The sequence below is a fragment of the Cebus imitator genome, unplaced genomic scaffold (genome assembly GCF_001604975.1).
Source record: "Cebus imitator isolate Cc_AM_T3 unplaced genomic scaffold, Cebus_imitator-1.0 Scaffold12, whole genome shotgun sequence".
NCBI lineage: Eukaryota > Metazoa > Chordata > Mammalia > Primates > Cebidae > Cebus > Cebus imitator.
In genome coordinates, this window is record NW_016107327.1 from 5137184 (window position 1) to 5160753 (window position 23570).

The 23570-nt window shown below is 40.8% G+C and overlaps 1 protein-coding gene across 1 annotated transcript in view; it reads left to right on the forward strand.

The window, feature by feature from the left end:
• Window positions 1-23570, forward strand: part of KCTD1 (potassium channel tetramerization domain containing 1) — a 215683-nt gene that overhangs the window by 56228 nt on the left and 135885 nt on the right. The window lies entirely within an intron of this gene.

A 23570-nucleotide genomic window follows, 5' to 3' on the forward strand; every position in this document is an offset into this window, starting at 1 on the left:
TAAATTAGCCTGGCTTGGTGACTTGCACCTCTGGTCCCAGCTACTGAGGAGGCTGAAGCCAGAGGATTGCTTGAGCCCAGGAGTTAGAGGTGACAGTGGGCTATGATTTTGCCACTGCACTCCAGCCTGGGCAACAGAGCAAGATCCTGTCTCTTAAAAAAAGAAAAAAGAAAGAAAGAAAGTGGCTAGATCTGCCCAGATAGGGACAAGAAACTTTTCCAGTTAAGATTATATTTGATCTGGGTCTTGAGAGATAGATGAGTTTAGGAATTTACTAAGCAGAAAAAAATAGGCATTTTAAGGCGAGGGAATAGCTCGTGCAAAAGCACTGTGTCCTTGATCTAGTTCCATAGTGAACTTCCATAGCTTAGTGGCTTAAAGCAGCAACCACTCTTTATGTCACACGAGTCTATGCGTCAGCTAAGCCATTGTGCTGATCTGAGTCTGACTCGGCTGATCTCGAATGGGCTGGCTCACAGAGCTGAGGTTGGCCAGCAGGTCAGCCAAGGGCTGGATGGTCAGAGCGGGCCTTGGCCGGGGTGATGTGCAGCACTGCACGTGGCCTCTCATCGTCTAGCAGGCTAGCCCAGGCTTGTTCTAATGACAGAGACAGGTCCAAAGGATAGCTGAAGCACACAAGGCCTCTTGAGGCCCTCACTCAGAACTGGGATGTAGTTATTTCACACATATTCCGCTGGCCCAGCAAGTCACTAGGCCAGCCCAGATTCAAAGAGTGGGGTGTGAGACCCATCTCTTGATGGAAGGAGCTACAAAGTGTAAACCAAAAATAAAACTCTAAAGCCCCCAGCTGTCTGAATGAACCCCTCCTCCTCGGCCAAGAGCATTTCAAAGTTAACCTAAAAAACTGGTTCAGGCTGTGATGGAAAGGGTCAGTTAGACATGCTTCATCATACCCTCCTCCTTTTTGAAATTCGGAAAAAGCCAACTGCCACTAACATCAACACAGACCTTAAGAAACATTTACAGTCTAACGTCTCTGAAGCCCGCTGCCTGGAGGCTTCATCTATATGATAAAACCTTGGTCTCTACAACTCCTTTTTTAACCCAGACATTTCTCTCTATTGATAATAACTATTTCAACCAATTGCCAATCAGAACATTTTTAAATCTACCTATGACCTGAAATCCCCTGCTTTGAGCTGTACCACACCTCCAGATTGAACCAACATAAGTCTTACATGTATTGATTGATGTATCATGCCTCCCTAAAATGCAATAAGCAAGCTGTGCCCCGACTACCTTGGGCACATGTCAGGACCTCTTGAGGCTGTGTCACAGGCATGTACTTAGCCTTGGCAAAATACACTTTCTAAATTGATTGGGACCTGTCTCAGATGCCTTTGGGTTCACAAAAGTCACATTGCAAGGGGAAGGGTAAACAATTTTTGTAATCGATCTACCAGTTACTAAGATGTAAAATATATATATATTTTTAATATATATGATATAATATATGTATGGTGTATTTGGGGGGAAATAACAGGATTTCGGTATGGCTTGAGCAAAAAGTTCAAGTAGAGAGGGACAGACAGAAGCTACAGCTGTAACAGTGGTCTACAGCCAGATCGTGAATGAAACTTGGAAACCACAAGATATTCTGTTCCATGGTCTATGTGCCTGTTTTTGTACCACTATCATGCTGTTTTGGTTACTGTTGCTTTGTAGTATTAAATGAAAGAGAAATAAACTACTATTCTCATATTTAGGCCCTTTGTTCTTTGGAATCTTTGTTATTCAAAGCTGAGCCTATGCTGAATTGATACAGCTGTGGAAGGAGAACTTAAGTTTACGTGGATCATGATGTTATTAACCCAAGAGGAGGAACAGGTCTTTAAGGGGAGTTTATGAGATCTGTCATGTAGCTGATAAGTTCCTGATGCCTGTGGAAGAAACAGATATAGATCTTTACCTCTGGAGAGAGGAAATGCGTGATGAGACTCTGGAAGAGGGACCTGGATGACTTAATCTGATACTAAAAACACTTTCGAATCTTTGGTATTTTATACCATTTGCCTGTTGTGCCTAAGCATAAATATTAAATACATTTTTTTTTTTTTTTAATTGAGACAGAGACTCGCTCTGTCACCAGGCTCAAGTGCTCTGGCGCAATCTTGGCTCACTGCAACTTCCACCTCCCAGATTCAAGCAATTATCTTCAGCTTCCTGAGTAGCTGGGATTATAGGCACATGCCACCATGCCCAGCTAATTTTTGTATTTTCAGTAGAGACAGGGTTTCACCATGTTGGCCAGGATGGTCTCGGTCTCTTGACCTCGTGATCCATCCGCCTTGACCTCCCAAAGTGCTGGAATTACAGCCGTGAGCCACTGTGCCCCGCCTCTTTTTCTTTTGAGACAAAGTCTTGCTCTGTCACCCAGGCTGAAGTGCAGTGGTGCGATCTCAGCTCACTGCAACCTCCGCCCCCTTGGTTCAAGTGATTTTCCTGCCTCAGCCTCCCTAGTAGCTGGGATTATAGGCGCTTGCCACTGCACCTGGCTAATTTTTGTATTTTCAGTAGAGAGGGGGTTTCACCATCTTGGCCAGGCTAGTCTTGAACTCCTGACCTTGTGAACCACCTGCCTTGGCCTCCCAAAGTGCTGGAATTACAGGCATGAGCCACTGTGCTCAGCCTAATAATTAAATACTTTCAAAAAATGAAAGAGGAGAGAATAATTCCCAACTTATTCTATGAAGTCAGTATTAACCTGATATCAAAGTCAGATAAAGCCATCACAAGACAGGAATACTCCACCCACATTTCTTATATATATAGATGTAAAAATTCTCAACACAATGCTAATGGAATCCAGCAACATATGAAACCATGATCAAATGAGATATATCACAAGAAGGCAAGGTTGGCTTAACATGAAAATCAATCATGTCATATACCATACTAATAGAATAAAGGACAGAAATCTCAATTGACATGTGATTGTGAGGGCTGCTAAGTCCCAAATCTGCAAGTCTGGTGGGTGGGCTAGAAATTCCAGCAAGAGTTGATGTTGTAGCCCTGAGTCCAGAAACAGCCTGGAGATAGAATTCCCTCTTCCTGAGGGCCTAAATATTTCCTCCAAAGGCCTTCCACTGACTGGATGAGGCCCACTCGCATGATGGAGGGTCATCTGCTTCGTTGCTTTAAATGTTAATCTCATTCCAAAAAACCTTCTCAGCAGCATCTATACTGTTGGTTGACCAAACATTTGGGCAATGCAGCCCAGCTGAGCTGACATAAAATCAGCCATCACGGGGGCCTGTGGATCCACTAACAGGCTTAAAAGAAGCAGATACTCTCTGATTGCAATGCATTTGCGCTTCAGTTACCCAGATCACCTCACCTAGGGTCCACTGTGATTTTTGTCTTAAATTCTCTGTCATAGGACAGCACAATTAAATATGCACTATATTCTTAACTTTAAAAGACTTAACTTGTTAAATATAAACTTTGGGATTTTAAGGAGACCCAACAAAAATCACTCTCTCCTCCACCTGACTTCTAGACATCAATTAAGAAATAAGCCTGTACACAAATGCCAAAAGTTTACCTTTATTACTAAATAAGCTTATATTAGAGAATGCAGCATACATCTGCAGACAAGTGATCTTCCTAATACTTTACTGATTTAGGCTAACTTCTCCTCCCAGTCACTGACAGCTCTTGAGCTAGGCCTTCCCTAGCAGGAGAAGGAAGGAGCAACCCTTCCAGACTATGAAGTAGAAGAGCACAGAGAAATGCCTGAAGGGCAGAAGAGGAGCTGTACAAGCCCAGTTCCTTCAAGCTCACCAAGATGGTAAATGATGCCACTTGTTATGCTAATGTGATTTCTTCCACATAAGTGAAGGAATCAAGGATGGGTTTGGGGTATTTCCTACAAATATAAAATATTCCACTATTTTTATAATCCCGTTTGATTGCTTCTCCTCCCCTTCTCTTCTTTCTCTTCATCCTCCCCTCCTCTCCTCATCTTCCTCCTCCTCACCTTCCTCCTCCTCCTCACCCTTTCTCTTTCTCATCTTCCTCCTTCTCCTTATCTTCTTCCTCCTCCTCACCTTCCTCATCATCTTCCTCCTCTTCCTCCTTCTCTTCTTCATCTTCCTCCTTCTCATCTTCCTTCTCCTCCTCGTCTTCCTCCTCCTGTCTTCCTCCTCCTTCTCTTTTCTCCTCCTCCTCACCTTCCTCCTCATCTTCCTCCTCTTCCTCCTTCTCTTCCTCCTCTTCCTCCTTCTCTTCCTCCTCTTCCTCCTTCTCTTCCTCCTCTTCCTCCTTCTCTTCCTCCTCTTCCTCCTTCTCTTCCTCATCTTCCTCCTTCTCATCTTCCTTCACCTCCTCCCGTCTTCCTCCTCCTCCTCTTCTTCCTCCTCCTCCTCACCTTCCTCCTCCTCATCTTCCTCCTCTTCCTCCTTCTCTTCCTCATCTTCCTCCTCATCTTTCTTCTCCTCCTCGTCTTCCTCCTCCTCATCATCTTCCTCCTTTTCTTTTTTATTTATGAGAAGCTTCAGAAACAGAAATGTGCAGGGCCTCCCTGGCAAGATAAATGCTCTGGGCAGTCCAAGAGCAAGAGTGAGGCATGGAAGTGGTGCATTGCTCCAGGCTCGGTGTTAACCTGAACCATGTGGTAGAACGTCAGAGAAATGAAATGACTGATCCTGAAGCCCAGAGGGGGACGAGAGACTGGAAAGATCCGCATTCTCTTTGAGATTGAACAATAAAGTTAATAGGTGGGAGGGAAGGGGAGAAACTAGCTCACTGAGCATCAGCTGTGTTGCTGGGTGCTTTCAGTCCTATGCCCACCTGACAATCCTGCAAAATCCTCTGTCACAAAGAACATAAGGCTCAGAAATATAAAGTCATTTACCTGAGGTCACATAGTCAGTGAATGGCAGAGCCAATATTTAAACGCAGATCTCTGCTTCTAAAACCTGCTCCCTTTTCCCCATTAGATTAGCTGCTTCCAGAGACATAAGAAGGGTAGAAAATGGGAGGTTACAGAGCAAAGGGGATTATAATGCTTAAGCTTTCAGAGCTGGAGCACTTCCCAGTGAAGACAAAGTCAAGGATGTAGCCGTGGGGATGGGTTGCTGAACTGGATGGAAGTGAAGATCTGGAGTAGAGAAGGGCAAGAACATATGGGGCTCATGTTGGACGGGCCATCGGCATGGATGGTGATGGTTTATTAGGCTGGGATGAATAGAGGTGAGTATGCATGCAAGGTAGAAACCCCTGAACAGATGCTGGGGAGAGAACTAGAGATTGGTGGACATGGAATGATGGCCACAGAGCCATTACAGCTTGGTGATAGTAGCTGGGGAACTATTAGAAATGAACAATTCCAAGGCAACTGCAGAATTCTATGTTGCCATTTCACTGTTGTCTTCATATACTTCACTGAAGAAGAATTAAATAATTCGAAAGATGATTTAAATTATTTTTCTGGTAAAGAAAAAAAACTGTTTCTAAGTTTTTGTATTATAAGAAATCTTTTTTTCAAGGATGGGTTTTAAGAATTAGACAATTCTACTCTTAAGAGATGGGGACTGAGACCGTAATTCTCATAATTTGTACTCCTGCCATGTAGTGATGAAGGCTCTGTGTGAGCCATTATTACACATGGTAAAGGCTTTCATGAATATGCCCAGGTGTCAGAAGTTGTTACTAGGCTAACAAAGTAACTAGTAGTTAAAGTTACTTATAAAGTGCGTGATTTTATGCTCTAATGTTAAAAATAGGGTTGTATCACGTGTTCAGTAGATTCTGGCTATGTCCCACATTGTATCTCTTACAGGGACTAATTTTACACAAAAACTAATTTTTAAAAAATGTTTCCATGTCTAACAGTCCTGACCGTAAACTCCAATTCATAGCTGGTTGGTTTGACACACCAGGAGTGCTAATTATTTATTTATTATACATACTAAGAGGAATATAAAGTTCAGTGGTTCAGATTAGATCATTCAGTGTCCCAAGATTTTTATTTGATTGCCTTAGACAGGACTTAACGGTAACTAGAGAATTTGTACAGCTTACTCTGTATATGTCGAGTACGGAGGTCTGTTGCTTCGACCCTCTCCTTCTGCACACCTTTTGAGCAGTTTACGATGTACTGCAGTTTCTGCAGGAAGGTGGTCATGGTGAGGCCTTAGGGAAATCCCCACACCTTGAACAGAATTTGGGATGTGGCTCTGTAGGAAGATGGACCTGTGGTTTAATCCCAGCCGAGGGCCTTTTTATTATTATCATTATTATTTGTTGGGAGACCTTGAGCAATATGCTTTATCTTTTATCCTCAGTCACCCTTCCTGAAAGGATGAAATTATCCTTAAAAGATGGGTAAAGGAGATTGAAAAGAATCTAGTTATTTAAAGTATTTTCAGGCCCTGCATGGTAGCACATGCCTGTCATCCCGAGGCCTTGGTAGGCCAAGGCAGGAGGACTGCTTGGAGCCAGGAGTTTGAGATCAACCTGGACAAAAAAGTGAGACCCTGTCTCTATGGAAAAAATAAGAATAATTAGCTGGTGTGGTGGTGCACACCTGTAGTATCAGCTGTGTGGGAGGCTGAGGCAGGAGGACGGCTTGTGGCCAGGAGTTCAGGTCATAATGGCGCCACTGTACTCCAGCCTGAGCAACAGAGCAAGACCTTGACTCAATTGAAAAAAAAAAATCGCTGATTTTCATATACATTATCGATCTTCATATCCCCCTGAGTGTGTATAATAAATAATAAGCACCAACCCAAATGCCCATCGATGATAGACTGGACAGGGAAAATGTGGCACATATACACCATGGAATGTTATGCAGCCATCAAAAACGATGAGTTTGTGTCCTTTGTAGGGACATGAATGAACCTGGAAACCATCTTCTCAGCAAACTGACACAAGAGCAGAAGATCAAACACCGCATGTTCTCACTCATAGGCAGGTGTTCAACAATGAGAACACATGGACACAGGGAGGGGAGCACCACACACTGGGGTCTGTTGGGGGGAAATAGGGGAGGGACAATGGGGGTGGGGAGTCGGGGAGAGATAGCAAGGGGAGAAATGCCAGATATAGGTGATGGGGAGGAAGGCAGCAAATCACACTGCCACACGTGTACCTATGCAACAGTCTTGCATGTTCTTCACATGTACCCCAAAACCTAAAATGCAATAAAATCAATTTAAAAAATAAAATAATAAGCATTTCTTGTGTGTCAAACAAAGCAGCCATGATTTGGAATTTAACCATCAGGACTATTAGACATGGAAACCTTTAGAAAAAAATCATTGGTTTTTACTTAAAATTAGTCCCTGTAAGAGACACAATGTGGGACCTAGCCAGAATCTACTGAACACAGGATAAAATGTTACACTTTATGTGTGTAATGCATCCATATTTCTGGCGTTAGAAATACCAAAAATGCATATAGGCAGTTTTCACCCATAATGGAACATAAACAATAGCCTAAATAAGTGACTATTTGCAGCTGTAGCATGTAACCTTTTAACATTGCTCTGCAAATAGCTATTCATTTTTTAGTGGGTAAAACTACCAGACAAGAAGAAAAGAAGGCTTGGTTAAGTTTATAATTTCTAAGAGAAGACTTGCGAAAAGAAAACAACCATGGGTTTTAAGGTGTTACTTGATCAGCTGCCTTTCTAAATAGATAGCGGAACATAAGTAACAATTTGCTTAAGATGCTTTGGGCCACTAATAATGAGAGACTCAAAAATGGTCTAATACATTTCTAATAAATAAGAAAAATGCATTCATGGCTGGTCACAGTGGCTCATGCCTGTAATCCCAGCACTTTGGGAGGCAAAGCCAGGAGAATCATATCATTTGAGGTCAGGAGTCTGTGACCAGCCAGGCCAAGAAGGTGAAACCCCATCTCTACTAAAAATGAAAATAAATAAATAAATAAATAAATAAAGAGCCAGGTGTGGTGCCACATGCCTGTAACCCCAGCTACTCAGAAAGCTGAGGCAAGAGAATTGCCTGAACCTAGGAGGCAGAGGTTGCAGTGAACTGAGATCATGTCACTGCACTCCAGCCTGGGTGACACAGTGAGACTGTCTCAAAAAAGTAAAATACAAATGCATTCACTTTTGAAGCATAGAGACAGGGCTATTCCAGGATTCACTAATTCAACAACTTAACAACAGAAGCATTGCTTCCTTTCAGTTCTGCCTTCTCAGATCGACTCCCCTTGTGCTCACAAGGTGGCTGCCGATAATCTGGGTATTACATGTGGTTATGACTTCATGAAGTCAGAGAAGATGCTGTTTCTTCCCATGCATCCCTTTATCAGCAGGCACATATAGTAACAGTCTCCCAGTAAACTTCTCTTTCTCTCTTACTAGCCAGAATTGCCTTGTGTGCTCATTTCTGGCAGGGGATCGAATCACCCTGCTGCACATGTACCAGTCAAGGTTGACCCACTGGGGTGAGGGGAGGGCTCTAACCTTCCATTACACACACAGCCACCAGACACCTGAATAAAAGCAGGGTTCTGTTAGCAAGAAAGAAAGGAGAGTGACCAACGGCTAGGCCATTGATAGTAACTACCGCATGACCAAGACACTTTGAAAGCATTGTTGTGATGCCTTTAGTAGCCCTTTTCAAGTTTATTTAAAGTCTGAAAGACTTTATATAACTGGTTTTATATTGAGAATTTCAGAAAGCTTGACTTGACCACTGGGAACCTATGCTCCTTTGCTCCAGTTACTTAATTTCTCGAATGCTGTTTCCATAAAATGTGGAAAGTCATAAAATCTCATAGAGGTTTCATGAGGATAAAACAAGATCATCTGTGGAAAGTGCTTAATTGAATGCCTTGCATATGATAAATGCTCAATTAACGTTGTTATGCATTCTTCACTCTTTCTAATGTCTTCATGTGGCAATGGCCAACCCAAGGTCCAAGACTGAAAATCTGAGCCACAGGCCTGAGTCTTATCTCTCTGTTGCCCTCATATTCACATTACCATCCTGTCATCCCCCAAGTCTTATCCCATAGCCACAGGTCTAGACAAAGCCTCTAATTATGTGGTGGCCTCATGCAGGTATCTCCCTTCATATCCTCCATCCTCACACACATAGGCCTAGGAGAGGGAACCTTAGAGAGGATTTATTCCTGCTCTGCTAATTGTTCACAGTTAGATCAGTGGTTTCCCTCCACTCTTCCTGGGATCCTAGGGATCTGAGTTCATGCTTCAGTAAGCCAGGACACACAGACCCCTTCCCTACTTCAACCAAAGCAACGAAACTGCTCTATACGTTATATATTAGGACTTTGTGTTAGGTTCTTTTGAAAAAGAAGTTCTGCTCCTTTTAGAAAGTGTGAAAAGCAATGGATTGGATGATCTCCCCAGTGGGGTATCGGGAACCTTCCAGAACCTCTCGGCTCTGCAAACTGTTTCCCATCTCACACAAACTCCAAATAACCTAAAGTTCCTCCCACGTATGCTTCTCCTTCTGTGTATTGTGCTTCTTTCACAGCCCAGCTTCCAAGAAAATGCCTTCTGGGCCCCTGATGATGGGTGTTGCACACATTGGCTACCTTGCTTCTAATGTCAACTGCTGCCTGGGCAATTGCCACCCTTCAAAGCTGTACCCAACTCTTTATTACTCTGCAGAATTGTCACTATTTCATGCTTATTGATAAACTCCTGTATTCAAACTTTGTTTTCCACAGAGTACAAATTCTTTTCTGCTAATCTGTATTCCAGAAGTTCTCACAGTGTGGTCCAGGGACCCCTGGGGTTCCTAAAAAAACTATCCAGGGAGTCTGTGATAGTCAAAACTATTTTCACAGTGATACTAAGGTATTATTCATCTCTTTGACTCTCATTCTCCCACAGTTGTACAGTGGGGTTTTCCAGAGGCCACACGGTCACATGCCACGTGACATGGCAACAGGTTGAACGCAGAAGTGGATATGAGAATCTAGCTGCCGCCCCTTAAGCTGCACATTAAAGAGATTTGCACACTCTTCTCAGTAAATCTTTTGTTTTAAAAAATATAGGCAGTTTTCATTACAGTATATTGTGTATCCTGACATGTAATTGTTTGATTATTTTTAAATGAATTTAAAAATAAATATTGTGTTTTCTCGATTTTAATTTCTTAGATGATAAATATTGATAGATACAACCCATGACAGCTTTTGAGGGGTCTTCAATAACTTCTACCAATGTAAAGGCATCCTAAGACCAAAAAGCTTGAGACCTACTGCTTTCTACTATGCTGTTTTAGTATTTCTCAGCACAGTGCTCTATATTCCACAGTGGAATCTAGAACATTCCACACAAGCACTCTTTGATGGCTGCTAGAAAATGCTCCAAAGATACTGGAAAATCTATTGTGTCAGAACTGTGCTAGATTGATTAGCTTATTTTATATTTTTATAACACACTTTTATTGACATTTAGTCCAGAGCTACCCTCAAAGGGTTCAGTTCCAGACCACCACAATAAAGTAAGTCACATGAATGTTTTGGTTTCCTAGTGAATTAAGAGTTATATTTACATTGTACTGTAGTCTATTAAGTGTGCAATAGCATGATGTCTAAAAAAAGTACATTCCTTAATTAAAAATACTTTATTGCTGAAAATGCTAATGTTCATCCGAGCCTTTAGTGAGCCATCGTATTTTGCTGTGGAGGGTCTTGCCTCAGTGTGGACAAATGCTGACTGGTCAGGATGGTGGCTGCTGAAGGTTGGGGTGGCTGTGGCGATTTCTCTTTCTTTCTCTGTCTTTCTCTCTCTCTCCTTCTCTCTCTCTTTTCTTTTTCTTTCTTTCTCTTTCTTTTTCTTTCTTTTCTTCCTTTTTTCTTTCTCTCCCTCTTTTTCTCTCTCTCTTTCCTTTTCCTTCCTTTGTTTCTTCCTCCTTTTCTTCCTTCCTTTCCCTCTTTCCCTCCCTCCCTTCCCCTCCTCTTTCTTTCTGTCTTTCTCTCTCTGTTTCTTTCCTTCTTTCTTTTGACAAATCTTACACTGTTGCCCAGGCTGGCCCCATCATCACCCACTGCAACCTTGAATTTATGGGTTCAAGCCATCCTCTGGCCTTGGATTCCCAAAGTGCTGGGATTCCGGGTGCACACCACCACACCCGGTCACAATTTCTTAAATTAAGACAAGTATGAATTTTGCCATATTGATTGACTCTTCCTTTTATGAAAGGTTTCTCTGTAGCATGCAAAGCTGTTTGATGGCATTTTACCCACAGACTGGGCGCAGTGGCTCATGCCTGTAATCCCAGCACTTGGGGAGGCTGAGGCAGGTGGGTAACCTGAGATCAGTAGTTCAAGACCAGCCTGGCCAACATGGTGAAACCCCATCTCTATTAAGAACACACAAAAAAATATCTGGGTGTGGTGGCAGGCGACTGTAATCCCAGCTACTTGAGAGGCCGAGGCAGGAGAATCACTTGAACCCAGGAGGTGAAGGTTGCAGTGAGCTGAGATCGCACCATTACACTCTAGCCTGGGCAACAAGAGCAAAACTCCGTCTCAAAGAAAAAAAAATTGGAGTCAGTTCTTTCACACCCTGGTGCTGCTTTAACAACTAAGTTTATGTCATCTTCTAAATCCTTTGTTATTATTTAAGCAATGATCACAGCATCTTCCCTAGAAGTAGATTCCACCTCAAGAAACCACTTTCTTTGCTCATTTAAAAGAAACAACTCCACATCTGTTAAAGTTTTATCATGAGATTGCAGCAGTTCAGTCACATCTTCAGGATCCACTTCTAATTCTAGTTCTCTTGCTATTTCCACTATATCTGCAATTACTTCCTCCACTGATGTCTTGAATCCCCGAAAGTCATTTACGGGGGTAGGAATCACCTTCTTCCAAACTCCTGTTAATATTGATAATTTTTACCTCCTCTCATGAATCATAAATGTTCTTAATGGCATCTAAATGGTGAATCCTTTCCAAAATATTTTCAGGTTACTCTGCCCAGATCCATTAGAGGAATCACAACATCTATGGCTGCTATAGCATTATGAAATGGATTTCTCAAATAATAAGACTCAAGAGTCAAAATTACTACTTGATCCATGGGCTACAGAATGGATGTTATGTTAGCAGACATGAAAACAACATCAGTCTCTCCTTTGTATATCTCCCTCAGCCTTCTTGGGTACTAGGTGCGTTGTCAATGAGCAGTAATATTTTGAAAGGAATCTTTCTTCTGAGTAGTAGGTCTCAACAGGGAGCTTAAAATATTCAGTAAACCTTGCTGTAAATAGATGTGCTTTTTTTTTTTTAAGAGATGGGGTTTCACCATGTTGGCTTCACTGGTTGCCAACTCCTGACCTCAGGTGACCCAGACACCTCCCAAAGTGCTGAGATGACAGGCGTGAGCCAGCATGCCCAGCCAATAGATGTGCTTTTACCCAGGCTTTGTGTTTCATTGGCAGCACAGGCAGAGTAGATTTAGCATAATTCTTAAGGGCTCTACAATTTTCAGGGTTATAAATGAGCACTGGCTTCCATTTAAAGTCACCGGCTGCCTTAGCCCCTACCAAGACAATCAGCCTGCCCCTTAAAGCCAGGCAGTGACTTCTCTCTAGCTATGAAAGTCCTAGGCATCTGCTTCTAATAGAAAGCTGTTTCAACTACATTGAAAATCTGTTGTTTAGTGTAACCACCTTTATTGAAGAAATAGAGCTTAGCTAGATCTTCTGGATAACTTACTGCAGCTTCTCCACCGTCACTTGCTGCTTTATCTTGCACTTTTATGTTATACATATAGTTTCCTTCCTTAAACCTCATAAATCAACAGCCTCTGCAAGCTTCCTGCTTTTCTTCAACAGCTTCCTCACCCTCTCAGCCTTCATAGAATTGAAGAAAGTTAGGGCCCTGCTTTGGATTAGGCTTTGGCTTACAGGAATGTTGTGGCTGGTTTGGTCTTCCATCCAGACCACTCAAACTTTCTCCTTATAAGGCTGTTTTGCTTTCTTGTTATTTGTGTGTTCACTGGAGTAGCACTTTTAATTTTCTTCAAAATCTTTTCCATTGCATTCACAGCTTGGATAACTTGTGCAAAACGCTTAGCTTTCCACCTAGTTCAGCCTTCGACATGCCTTCCTCGCTAAGCTTAATCATTTCTAGTTTTTTATTTAGACACGCAACTCTTCCTTTTACTTGAACACTTAGAGGCCATTGTAGGATTATTAATTGGCTACTTTCGATATTGTTGTTTCAGGGAATAGGAGGCCTGAGGACAGGAAGGGAGATTGAGGAACAGGTTGTCAGTGCAGCAGTCAGAACGCATGCAACGCCAGTTGATTAAGTTCATGGCACCTCAAAACAATGGCAATAGCAATATCAAGTCATTGACATCAGATCACCATTACAGATATAATAATAATAAAAAGTTTGAAGAATTGTGAGAATTACCAAAACATGATGCAAAGATACAAAGTGAGCACATGCTGTTGGGGAAATGGCGCTGATTGATTTGCTCAATGCAGGGTTGCCACAAACCTTCCATTTGTAGTAAATGTAGTATCTTTGAAATGCAATAAAGCGAAATACAATAAAACAAAGCGTGCTTGGTTTTTTTGTTTGTTTTTTATTTTTATTTTTTAAGAGACAGGGTCTTTCTCCGTGGCCCAGGCTGGAGAGCAGAGGCCCAATCCCAGCTCACTGCAGCCTTGAACTCCTGGGTTCAAGCCTGACAAGTAGCTAGGACTACAGGAATGCACCACCATGCCCAGCGAATCTGTTTTGTTTTGTTTTTAATAGAGACAGGGTCTCGCTATGTATGTACTTTTTACGTTTTGACTATAGTTAATCACATTTGGGAGATTTAAAAATTATAATCAGGGAAAATCTGTCCAAAGGGTGCTTATTATTCTCATTTTGTTTTTTTAAAAAATTGGATGCACCACACAGCATAATTCAATAAAATATGAGACTTTGAATAGTAATTGCAAAATCTATAATTAGTTCTCTGACGTGGATGGTTAAACTGAATGAAATCCCATTTTTGCCTTCTTGGTATTGTATCTGGCCTTTTCCTTGTTACATAATTCTTTATTAGTGTGCACACCATTTACCAGACTCTGTGAAAGTTAAAACTAAAAGAAAACTAGAAATCACTGAGTTGAAACCTCTCATTAAAAAATGAACAGAGGCCCCTGCATGTTAATTACCTTGTTTAAAATCACTCATCAAATAGTTGAACAAAAACTTCTGACTCCAGTATTTATTGCAATGCCTTAGTCAAACTCTGAATTCTTTGTATAGATAGAGAATTCCATTTGGATGCTAACTTTAGGCCTTAAGTATATTAGGGCCAGTATAGACAGATAATGATCTTTCATAATTGAAAATGTGTTTGTTAAAAGATATTGGTTACCAGAAGTATGCTGGTGGCCGAAATGAACAAGGAACGTACCTTCCCGACAGACGGAGGTCCTGGCTACACAGGTGGGGCAGTTAGGGGTCCAGCTAAGTTCACTTTTCTGTTTGGCTCCCTAAAGCAACCTCCAGCCTGGTATCAGGGGTCAGCATCAGACCAGGGCAAGGGTGGCCTGCAATGCTCATGAGACGTCACCCAAAGTCAGAAGCAGGAGACCCCTAGAAGGAGGGTTCCTCGCCATCTAGACCTGCCTGCCACCTCCACGGTCCCTCGGTTCACCCCCACACTCCAGCAGACTACATGCTCCTCCTACAGGGAGCTGCCGTCTCTCTGCCTCCGAGTCTTATACATGCCGCTATCCACACCTGCCAACACCTTCCCCTTGTAGTCCTTTTTCTCCTGATGCAGTTAACTCCTGCCCATTTTCAGCACTCAGTTTATACTTCACCTACTCTAGGAACCCTTCCCTGCCTCAGCCTCTATCATCACACCCTACATGGCCAGTGCAGTCAGGAGCCCCCTTCTATGAACTCACAAAACACCCTGTGAATACCTGTCTCAGCACTCCTCATCTTCCTCCTGCACTAAAATGAAAGCCCCTTAAAGGCGGGGAGGTGCCTTATTCGTCATGATACCTCCTGGACCCAGCTCAATGCCTGGCACATAGTAATCACCTCATAAATAGTTGTTGAATGAATGACTGAAAGAGCTAATGAATAGGAAACCCCCTAACTTAGTGCTAACAAAAATGTAATGCAAATTACATATATAGTTTTAAATTTTCTAGTGGCCACATTAAAAAAAGGTTAAAAGAAACCGATGAAATTAATTTTATTAATATATTTTGTTTAACCCAATACATCAAAAAATTATTTTCAACATGTAGTCAATATAAAACATGATTAGTGAGATATTTTACCTTTTTTTCCCCAGTCTTCACCAGTCTGTATTTGGTGCTTTCAGAACATCTCAATTTGTCTTGCAACATTTCATGGCTAGTGGCTACTGTATTGGACAACATAGGTGGATCCACACCAAGAAATGTCTGTTCTGGATATTCCCAGCACACTCGATGAGCCATCAAAGCGCTCACTCCAATCCCAATATTGCCTCAGAACCCTGGTCTTTCGTATAAGTAATGACTTCAAATACACAAACCTTCTGGGCTGGTGCAAAACCCAAATGGATTCTGAAAAATACAAAGACAGGCCACTATACAGATTTATGTCTTGATCTGTGGACTGATGTTAACTTGAGGATGCAAAACAATGGGCACTACTCAAAATCAAGAAATGCCTGGCATTCCTTTACAGAGAAACTGGGTGGCTGTCCTGTGCTTAAGAAAACAGCTGCCATTACTGAGAGTGTCATGATCTTCCTCCAGCATCCTTAGGAGCTGATTTTGTGTTTTGATAGATAAAGAAGTTGGACAGCTTTTCTTAAGCAGAAAGGATATTTTTTAATTTCCTAAAACACCTGTTAACATATGTAATCAAAACGGTAGCTGAAATAACTCATTAGTGACCTCATTGTATTTTTGTTGTGCTATAAAGATTTAGACGGTAGCAGCATCAGATGAAATAAACATTTATCTACTTTAATGAAACTTATGTATGGCCAAGTGCTTTTGAATTCTTAGAAGGTGAAACAGAGTACATAAAATAGTATCATTCGCATAGAATAATGTCACACATGAAGCCAGGTTACATTTGTTAAATGATTTGGTAGTTTTAGTAGCTGTCATAGTAAGTCCTATTACCCATATCTCTGCATGAAAGCTCATGCTAACTTTTCTTTTTTTTTTTTTTTTTTTTTTTTTTTTTTTTTTTTTTTTTTTTTTTTTTTTTTTTTTTTTTTTTTTTTTTTTTTTTTTTTGAGTTGGAGTCTTGCTCTGTCATCCAGGTTGGAGTGCAATTATATGATCTCAACTCACTGCAGCCTCCTCCTCCCCGATTCAAGCGATTCTCCTGCTTCAGCCTCCTAAATAGCTGGGATTACAGGCGCCCATCACCACACTCGGCTAATTTTTGTATTTTTAGTAGACACAGGGTTTCACCATGTTGGTCAGGCTGGTCTTGAACTCCTGATTTCAGGCGATCCACCTGCTTCGGCCTTCCAAAGTGCTGGGATTACAGGTGTGAGCCACTGCACCAGCCTACTTTTGGTCTTTTATCTCCATCATATTTTTAAAAAATTACCATCTATCTACTATTTAACATTAGAGAAATATACAACTTAAAAGTGAAAATTCCTTGTAATTTTGTTGATATTCTTTCAGATTTTTCTATTTCTACTCATTTTTTCTCTAAATTGAATTCATATGTTCATATTTCAATATTAATTATATTTGTAAAAGTTATCCTTCTCAAAGACAACCACTACTACCAGTTTCTTCCATAATTTTTCTAAAGATAATTTATGCAAAGAACTCCATATAAACCTTTTTTAAAACAAATGGTATTATTCTATACTTGCACGTTATATTTTTTCATATTTAACATACATTGTAGATCCTTCCATATTTATACATGAAAAGCTGCCTCTTTCTTTTCTAGAGCTGCATGGTATCTTGCAGGCTGCACATTAATTTATTTCACCTATTGATGGACATTTAAATTATTTGTCACATTTTGGGATTGGAAGCAATGTCTCAATAAATAACCATGCAATTGTGTCATTTCAAATGTGAGTATTTCTATAGGATAACTTTCTGAAATTAGAATAATCAGATCAAAGAGTATATGGTCTTTAAATTTTGGTTAGATATTGCCAAACTGTACTCCCTAGAAAGTTCTGCCAGTTTACAGTTTCACTAGTACATTGTGTTCTCATAAGCTGAGAAGTAGAAAAACAGCACCTCATTTAGTTTAATTTGCTTTTCTCTTATGAGTGAACTTGGTCATGTTTAAATAGGTGTAAGGAGCCATTTGCAGTTACTTTCTATGTATTGCCTGTTATTATTTGCTCACTTTTTTTTTTTGACGGGGTCTCACTCAGGTTGGAGTGCAGTGGCATGGTCTTGGCTTACCTGCAACCTCCGACTTCTAGGCTCAAGTGGTCCTCCCACCTCAGCCTTCCAAGAAGCTGAGACCATAGGTGCACACCAACACACCTGGCTAATATTTGTGTGTGTGTGTGTGTGTGTGTGTGTGTGTGGTAGAGATAGGGTTTCACCATGTTACCCAGGCTGATCTTGAACTCTTGAGCTCACAAAATCTACCCACCTCAGCCTCCCAAAGTGCTGGGATTACAGGAATGAATATTTGCACACTTTTCTATCGGGTTGTTGATCTTATTGACTTGTAGGAGTCCATTAAGGAATTGGCCCTTGGTGCTTTTTAAAAGTTTATCATTAGTTGGCTAAGTTTACTTATAATGGTTTTGGCCATGTAAAAAATATATTGTTTTATCTTTTAAATTTTTATGAAACCAAATTTGTAAATATTTTATTTATATAGCTCCCTAGGTGTTATGTTATATTCATTCATTCATTCAACAAATATGTATGTATTTATTTATCTAGAGATGAGGTCTTGCTGGCCTTGAACTCCTGCACCCAAGAAATCCTCCCGCCTCAGCTTCCCCAGTAGCTGGGACTACAGGTATGTACCACTGTGTCCAGCTTAGCAAATGTTTATTGAGAGTATACCAGGGAACACAAGGTTCTAGATACTGGGGATGTAACAGTGAACAGAGGCTGGGTGTGGTAGCTCACACCTGTAATCTTAGCACTTTGGAAGGCTGAAGCAGGAGGATCTCTTGAGTCCAGGAGTTTGAGATCAGCCTGGGCAACATAATGTCATCTCATGTATCAAAAAAGTTTAAAAATTAGCCAGGTATGATGGTGTGTGCCTATAGTCCTAGCCTCCCAGTAATACTATGGAGGCTGAGGTGAGAGGATTGCTTGAGCCTGGAAGGTCAAGGTTACAGTGAGCCATGATCACACCCCTGCACAATGGCCTGGGAAACAGGGTGAGACCCCGTCTCTAAAACAAGAAAGTGTACAAAACAGACCCAAGGTTGCACTTACGGAACTGATGTCCTAGTGGGATATTTAGAGAAGTCAAACGTATTACACTCAAATTGTTTTTGTTTGTTTTACTTATCACAGACATCATCCATATGGAAATCTAATTATTTTTCATACTTGTATAGTATATTTTTCCAGCACATGCCAAAATGTTATACCCAGTTCCTTGCTGAATACAAGCCATACTATTAGCCAGGGGCCAATCATAAATAGTTTAGGCTGTGTGGGCCATCCAATCTCATCACCACTATTAACTCTGCTATTTCAGTACAAGACAGCCAAGACAACATGTTCAAACTGAGCATGGCTGTGTTCCAGTAAAACTTTATGTATGAACACTAAAATTTGGATTTTATAAAATTTTCATGTCACAAAATATTCTATTTATTTATGTGTTTATTTATTTATTTTTGGTCACCCATTAAAAAATGTAAAATACAATACATCCTTGGCCCATGGGCCCTATAAAAATAGACAGTGGGCTGGATTAGCTTCAGGCCATGGTATGCTGACCCCTGCTCTAAGCCATTTTGCCACATTGCCTCCTGGTATCCTCTGGTATGCGAGTTTCTGTGGCTTCTTTTAAAATCAGATTTAGAAACAATGGGAACTTCATTGCCAAGGCCGACAGAGGCGATAACAATACCAACAATAAATCACATACTTGGGCTCCACACTAAGGCAGGCCGAGAGCTGCTAGCCCAGCTGTGTTGGTAAACAGAGTGTACCCTGTCCTTATCAGAATTTAGATCTGACTGAATGATAAAGGTGCCAAGTTCACCAGGGAACCACACGGAGCTCCAGTATCACGCTGCGTGTCCTAAGCTCCCTTACTAGATGCAAGCCGCGCCCACTGCTCAGGGCCTTCCGCCCATCACTCAGTATCCGCTGACCCTACTGTCCTTGTTGTCACTGCACTCAGAACACCTGACATCACATTATGCATTTGTGTGATTCTTGTCTCCCCAGCCAGAAGTGAGCAAGACCTTTGCCTTACTCATTGCCTAGCCCCAGAGTCTGGAACGAGGGTTGGCATAGGGTGGGTGCTCAATAGATGTTTGCTGACTCAATGAATCACCTCTCTTTCTAAGTCACCCACTTGGGCAGGTGGAGCCTGAACGCTCAGAAACATGGAAAGCCTTACTAAAAATGGAACGTACTGCTTCCGAGAGAATCCTCAAGGACTAGGTTACCATCGGCTAACTTCTCCACATAGCTAAGTAGATAGAGGAGATGAGGCAAAAATGGGGGTGGCTCACAGTTGCATCACCCTATCCTTCCTTTGTGACTCAAAGGATAAACGGGGCTCCTTCCAATGTATGGGAGACCTAAGCACCAAGAGAGGGTGCCCAGCTGAAGAAATGGCTTTAGTTTTTCCCTTCTAGCTACAGTCAAAATAAAAACCTCTTAAGTGCCACTTATTGTTCCCAGGCTGCGGCTTGGCCATTTATGGACTATTTCATCATTATTAAATATGTCTGCATGCTAACAAGAAATGAAAATAGGAAAATTTGATGATGGGCAATAACTTCCGGGGTTTTGCATGTAATTTATGGAAAATCTGACTTTTTCTCAAACTATTTCTATGTAAGACTTACACTTTAACAGAACACAATTAAATTCTAGGAAGGAAATTAAGCCTCTTAAGGGAAGCAGTACAGAAATCCCTAAGTTAACTTTATCTAAACCAGGTGGAACTCACCAGATGACAATTATTGAAAAAATCTATAACTTTTGTTTTCTCTGTAATCATCTGCAAAATTGTTATTTAATTTAATTCATTCCTAAGGTCATGCATAAAATAAAGCAATTAACCAATCACCAAATATGTTTTGATTCCCAAGTGTGTAAGACAACACTAACTGGACAGCTAACTGAACATTCAAAACTTTGGATGCTTTGTGTGTGTGTGTGAGGGTGAGAAAAAGCTCACACTGTGTAAAATTAACTGATTTTCTACTATAGATATTAGAAAGATCTAGTAAGTGTGTTTAGAGCATCAGCTGTATATGCAGTTAGGTGCTGGAGATACAGTGGAGTGAGAAAAGGAGTTTGCAGTCTGTACATTTCCTGTTTCTTAAGTCTTCATCTTGTATATGCATCCGGTATTTGGCAGACTGAAAAACAAAACAAAACAGGTAAAAACACATCCTGTAGGAACTATATGGGACGCATAAAATAAGCCTGGCTTTGTCGAGAAGCCTTCCTATTTCCTATGCAATTGGCATGTGGTAATTATATTTGCTTTCTAATTCCTAATGAGCACTTCTTAAGTAATTGGGACCCTGTTCATGCTCCCCAGTACTAAGAATTACACTGGATAACCTCCGCGGAAGTGTGGATGTGTAATTTGATCAACCGGAAGGGGTAAGACATCCACTGTAATTGAAATCAGTTTCCCTGGTGCATTTAATATTGGCGTACAGGAGGGGAAGAGAGGTCATATATAATTATCATTAAAAGGGAATTTCACAGGCCTGTCAAGGGCTCCTTCATGCAGTCCCCTCGGGAAGAAATACTATTCCCATGGCTTAGAGCCCGGAGTCTGCAATGGAGAATCCACAGGTATGGCCAAGGTTGGTTCAGTTGGGTTCAGGAAACCAAATGGAACACCAGCTACATGGCATACACTTTGCTAGGTACAATTTTATTTAAAAAACGAAAAAGATGCAACCTTGGAAGTTCTTTGTAATTCTCCAGGCAACTTACTATTCACTTGGGAAGATAAATAGGAACAAATATTGACAATAGTTTGTGATACAAGAAATTTTAAATCCTTGATAGAGTTTTAATTTTAGTGTAAATACATTTTCATTAAAGGCAGTTCAGTTCTTTTATAAACAACAATATACTACCAAAGTTTGTAAAAGTGATTTATGGAAGAGCAAAAACATTTACAGAAGAATGTCAATATTACCACTTACTAAGAGAAAAGGTGGAATTACCCAGGCATGGTGGCACACGCCTGTGGTCCCAACTACTCAGGAGGCTGAGGCAGGAGGATTGCTTGAACCCCAAAAACTGAGGTTGCAGTGAGCCAAGATTTACCACTGCACTCCACCCTGAAAAAAAAAAAAAAAAAAAAAAAAGCAAGGTGGAGATGGGACAAATAGAAAAATACTCAGTGAGTTACAGTGATGACCCAAAAATAATCATCTTCACTGATTTCTTCCCAAATCCCTAAATTCTTCCCAACACAATTCAGATCACAGACACTGTTGTATTTATGGGTGATCAAAATTAAGAAATGCTCAGTCAGGCATGGTGGTCCACACTTGTAATGCGAGCACTTTGGGAGGTTGAGGCAGGAGGATCACTTGAGGTCTGGCATTCAAGACCAGTTTGGACAACATAGCAAAACCTCATCTCTTAAAAAAAACAAAATCTAAAAATAATTAGCCAGGCATGGTGTTGCACTCCCATAGTCCTAGCTATTCAGCAGACTGAGGAGGGAGGATCCTTAAGCTCAGGAGTTCAAGGTTACAGTGAGCTATGATTGAGCCACTGCATCTAGCCTGGATGACAGAGAAAAACCTTGTCTAAAAAAAAAAAAAAAATTTAAGTAATACTCATGAATTTATCTGAAAGAAATAATCACATTGAAAAGAAAAGGAAAGCCCTGTTCGAGATGCCACAATGAGCAACTGGGTTTATCTCTACCACCTCTCTAAGCCCCATCAACACGGCGACAAAGCCACTCTGAAAAAAATTGATTCATAACAACATTAACAACAAAGGAGGTATCATTAACAGATAAGAAATCTCAAAAATTTTCTAGAAGCCAAAAGCAGAGGCATTGGACAGAATAAATAGAAACTACTAAAGCCCAGATGTAAATATCATAAACCCTGACAGTGATGGATGGTATAGCTGAGAGAAGTTTGAAGAAGTGGAGGGAGAGTGTAGGTGTTCTCACATCAAAGCACATAGCAGGGTACAGTATTTTCCGGGTAAGGTTGATGGGACAAGATGGAATATATAGTATTTGATATAAGGTTATTAATGTAAACACTAAGATAACTAAATATAAACCACTAAATTCTTCAACTTATCAAGGAGTTGACAGATACTATCTAATGTTGACAAATGAAGAAATGATTCATAGTTGTGGGGATAACCACCAAAACTACTAAAACTATGGATGGTTACAAGTATTTACCTCTGCAATATGGAATGAGAAAAGAGTGATAATGGACCAAGGCAGGTTTACTTTTCATTTTATATCTTCTGCACTGTTCAATTTTTTAAACAAGTGCATTGAACATTTTAATAATGAGTAAATAAATAGGTAGATGAATACCTGAATGAATAAATATTCTGAGCCTACATATATAAAATATGTTATATATTAAGTAGAAATGGCAAGACAGAACAAATCCTAAAATATAACCCCATTTTTAAAAATAGTTTTGTTGCTATATTTAAATATGTGTTTATAAATGTGAAGAAGGGCTTTAACAGCAGTTTTCTCTGGAAAAAGGGAGTAGGATTGATAAGGAATGATTTTTAAAGACTATTGTTTTCCCTCTATATTTACTTCTGAATTGTTTGAAATGGCTACCAGGAGCATGTTCAACTCTTGAAAGCTTAAAAGCAGCTTGCAAAGATTAAGAAATTAAGGAAGCCAAGAGACTGGCAAAAATACATGAAAGAAAAACTTTTTTTGAGAAGGAGTCTCACTCTTGTCGCCCAGGCTGGAGTGCAATGGCGCAATCTCAGCTCACTGCAACCTCTGCCTCCTGGGTTCAAGTGATTCTTCTGCCTCAGCCTCCGGAGTAGCTGAGATTACAGGCACCCGCCACCACACCCAGCTAATTTTTTGTATTTTTAGTAGAAACCGGGTTTCACTATGTTGGTCAGGCTAGTCTGGAACTCCTGACCTCAGGTGATCCACTTGCCTCAGCCTCCCAAAGTGCTGGGATTACAGGTGTGAGCCACAGCGCCCCGCCTTAAAATGTATTTTTATACATTTTATACGATAGAAAATCAGCATATGTTTGTGAAGTGGATGAATGGGAACACGTTTGAGCACCCAGATCTCAGAATGGAGTAGAAGATGGATGATGTATCCATGCATCCATTTAACAAATATGCACTGAATTCCTACCATGAGCTATGTATTGTACTAATCACAGGAGAAACAGCAATAAACAATACAGTTTTTGTCT